At 41.4% G+C, this 4,284-nt stretch overlaps 1 pseudogene; it reads right to left on the bottom strand.

The window, feature by feature from the left end:
• Window positions 1-3,526: 3,526 nt before the first annotated feature.
• On the bottom strand, window positions 3,527-4,046 carry LOC147448945 (TPD1 protein homolog 1-like; annotated as a pseudogene).
• Window positions 4,047-4,284: the final 238 nt, after the last annotated feature.

The following is a 4,284-nucleotide window of genomic DNA, read 5'->3' as shown; positions in this document are numbered from 1 at the left end:
TTGCAAGGTTGAACACGTGGTGGACCTTGAAATGAAAATCCCCTTTCTATATCAGAGCATAGCTTGGACAAGTGGTGGACCTAGTTATAATGCCCAATATCCAAGGTGAAATACCTTAGGACCTTGCTACCTTGCTTGCCAATGTTTACGTAGCCACTCATTTCTTTAATGGAAGCAAGGTTGGACAAGTGGTGGACCTTGAAACCAAAGCCTCTTTGCTATATGAGAGCATAGGTTGGACCTAGTTGTAATACCCACTGCCACCTATCAACTACTATAGGACTATGCTTTCCAATGTCCAAGTATCCCTTGAGTCTTGCAAGGCTGAACACGTGGTGGACCTTGAAACAAAAATCCCCTTTCTATATCAAAGCATAGCTTGGACAAGTGGTGGACCTAGTTATAATGCCCCTCCTTTCTTTAATGGAAGTAAGGTTGGAAAAGCGGTGAATCTTCAACCCCAAACCCTTTGGCTATATATAGAGGATAGCTTGGACAAGTGGTGGGCTTAGTTGTAGTATCCAATGTCCAAGGTCCAAGGTGAACTATGTAAAGACCTTACTGCCAAAACAAAAGTTGTACAAGTGGTTCTCCTTGAAACCAAAACCTCCTTAGTGTATTAGAACATAGCTTGGAGAAGTGGTGGACTTAGTTGTAATGGTGAATGTCCAAAGAAAACTATTATAGGACCTTGCTTCCCAAATCAAGTTTGGACAAGTGGTGGATCTTGAAACCAAAACCCCCTTACTCTATTAGAACATAGCTTAGATAAGTGGTGGACCTAGCTGTCATGGAAAATGTTCAATGTGAACTGCTACAGGAACTTGCTATTAAATGTCTAAGTAGAGTTAGCGTCTTTAATGGAATCAAGGTTGGGAAAGTGCTGCATCTTGAAACCAAAAGCGCTTTATTGTATTAGAGCATAGCTTGGACAAGTGAGGGACCTAGTTTTAATGTGTGATGTCCAAAGAAAAGTATTACAAGACCTTGCTTTCCAATATTTGAATTGGTCAAGTGGTTAAAACTAAGTATAAAACTTTGACCATTTTATTCTCGAATTGCCAAAAAGCTAGTTTTAGACACCCCTAAATGAAAATGGTTTAGGCTGGCCTTAAACAACATTTTTTGAAAGACTTGAACAAAAGGGTTGCCGAAGAGAAATGAAAATTTATTATGGCTTGAAGTGCCTGAGTATGTGAAAACAAGCCTAGGTTTTCCACGAGGCAAAAGGTGACATAAAAGAAGTGTTGTCTCTTATGACATAATAAGAACATTGGAAACTTAGGATTGACCATGTGGCCTAAACTTTGGCAAGTGAAGTGGTGGCCAAGTTTTGTGGCACAGTGTGCACTTGGTCCTATATGTGTTGACCACTTGGCTAAATCTAGGACCATAAGGTCAAACCTTTCGCACCTTAAATATAGTATGGGACATAATCTAGAACTGCTATAGTAAATTAGTAGTAGAGTTAATATGTTAATATTTGTATTATACTTAAGTATATGCTAAATATAATTTATGTCAAAATTTCACTAATGAAGAATGTTCCCATTTAGCACTTCAGATGCGGGGTCTTAGGGCAATGCCACAATGGGGTGCATCTGACGAGGCAGCGCTTCCACGTGAGGTTTGGGGGTAGCGCTCTTGATGAGGATGTGGAATATAGCACTTTCGATGGCGGGGCTTGGGAGGTTGATTTTGGGATATTGTTCCAGGCGAGGTCCTGGGGCAGCGCCCCAGGCAGGGTCAAGGACCTAGTATAGAGTGAATTCCTAGTATAGAGTTATACATGTTTTGCATATTTTCAACCATGATTTCTTTAATTTTGGACATGTGAATTCATTAATGTTTTATACTGCTTTTGTTTTTTTTAATCCTATGATAAAACATGGACTTGTAGCATACGTAGCATTCTAATAAACCCTATCAAGATTAGGCGCATAGAGAGAGCGCCCGAGCAACGCACACAAAGAAACCAGGTGAGTAGCAAACACATAGAAAGCGCACACGGATCGCACACAGTTGGAGTATACACGCGCATAGAGGAGAAAATCGGGCATCGTACACAACGCACAGGTGGAGCGCACAGGATTGACAGTTCGCGCACAAGATAAAGAAACAGCATTGTACGCAACGCTTTCCAGAACGGCAGGATCGGGCATAGCTTCTTTTTAGGAGACATTGCACACCTCAGGAATAGAGAAAAAATAGGTATTTCTCTCTCTCTCTCGCTCTCTGTCTTTCTCCATATAGAGAAGATGGTTCTCATGGCGCGTTCAAACTCTGCAAGCGCAGCGAGCCCGCCAAAAGTTTTCCCTCTCTCTTCTATTCACACAACGCAATTCTATGATGAATATGTTTTGGTAAAATAGAAATCAACAGTTCAATTGAGATTCTCATGCTTGCAAAAGCTTCACATGTTTGACAACATTAGATTTCTTTTATTATTAGAATTTATATTTTTGATAATTAGACAAAAAAAGACACCATCTTTATCATGAAGGAACCTACTTCGTCTCTAATACAATTAACATCGGAATATAATCCAAGGTGGGAATTTAAAGTAAGGATGTGTCAAACTCAACATGCAACATAAAAAAGGAGGACACGTTTATATCTTTTCATGATTGTGCTTTGACAGATTCAAATAGTTTGCCGAAGGTGGAAGGAGAAAAAAGACCAAACTGAGAGATTCCTGATTAAGTGGCCTTGAATTTGTCCCATTGCAAAGCTTGCAGAGCGGTTAAAACCTCTTGGGCAACATAGTAGATGACAAAAATTATCTTGTGCCTGATTTGTGTCAAAGGGTGATGGAAAGACATCTTTGTAAGAATTTTCTATGTATTCGCGATTGAGTTTTGCATGTTTGGGGTTTTAACGGTTTCATGTACACTTATGCCTCTTTGTAAGCTACTTGTACTATACAATGTATTTTTTTCTACCATCTTTGGTATTTCTTAAGTATTTTTCTCTACATTGTCTTGTTGCACGACGGGCACACGCATAGACATACACACAACAATACCCAGTTTCTCATAGTACATAGTGTATATATTTGAGTGATCATTCCAAGGTATATCCAAGGGAAAACTAACACAAGAAGATTTAGAATTTTTCTCATGTAGGAAAACGGAGTCCTTTTCATCAGTGTTTTTCATACAATGCATAACATCATGAGCTTCTGCTTGAGAAGGACCGCATACCTAGCTAGGTACGATTGGGGGTAGGGGACCATCGGCCCCCCCACCGGGCCGGCGGTCCCTTGCCCCCAATCGTACCTACCTAGGTATCTGGTTCCTCCCTCGAAGAATCTCAGATGTTGAGGTAAGTCACAAGGTGGGAATTATTGCGAGAATTTGTCCAATTTAACTTCTTGCGAATAACTTAAAATGGATGAATTCCAAGCACTAGTGAGGCAACAGACGAAATGCGAGAAGTTCTTGAAGCAACAGCTTGTATACACTTCTCAATGATTCCAAATTTTGAGTACGAAGTGAAAAGAATGAGTGCACTTGCTCCCAAGAGATCAACATTTTACTAACATGAGCGGAATGAATGAGTTGCTAATGACGGAGAGGGGGAATTCCATAGCGCTGACGTAGCAAAAGGTGACGCTCTTGCCTGGTGCTAGTGCACCACCGGCCTTCACAACACAGTCGTTCATGGCTACCCGCTTGAACAACGCCGGATTGACGAAGCTATCCGACCCAAATGTGCCGCACGAGACATGAATGTCACGGAAGGAGCAGCCATCGATACACGTGTTGATGATCTGCACCAAGAATTTGGAGGGGCCTATGAGTCCCTGCAGCAGAACGATGTCCTCCTCTGCCTTGCACTGCGCTTGTACTGCAAGTATCTTTCTTCCGCCACCGCTTGTAGCAGTCGATGCAGAGACGACGACATGAACTTTATGCGGCAACAGTCGTGTTATTGGGGACGACAATCTGCAAATTAGGGCACAGAAACATTGCCACAAGCACCACATTAAGCCAGAAGATGTTGCGGTGACGGCCTTCTTATGATCCTCGCTGCATCATGACCATAGCTCCTGATCTAATCGTGGCGTTTATACAAAAGCTCACCCAAATTTTCTATTGCACTACTTATTTTTCCCTACAAACTGAGCTTCCATATATAATTTTCGGAACCTCACACGATTCTAGGGAAGTTGGGCTAATTTTTCATATTTTTACACTAATTTCCTCATAATGGAGGCCTTAAAAGCGGCATAGTTATAAGTTGAGACACACTTTTCCCCAACACTAGAGCAACACATCAAGA

Source organism: Adiantum capillus-veneris, chromosome 10 (assembly GCF_014529385.1).
Source record: "Adiantum capillus-veneris isolate H3 chromosome 10, ASM1452938v2, whole genome shotgun sequence".
Classification (NCBI taxonomy): Eukaryota; Viridiplantae; Streptophyta; class Polypodiopsida; order Polypodiales; family Pteridaceae; genus Adiantum; species Adiantum capillus-veneris.
The sequence above is the reverse complement of the archived record's forward strand: the minus strand, read 5'-3'. Positions and strand labels throughout refer to the sequence as shown.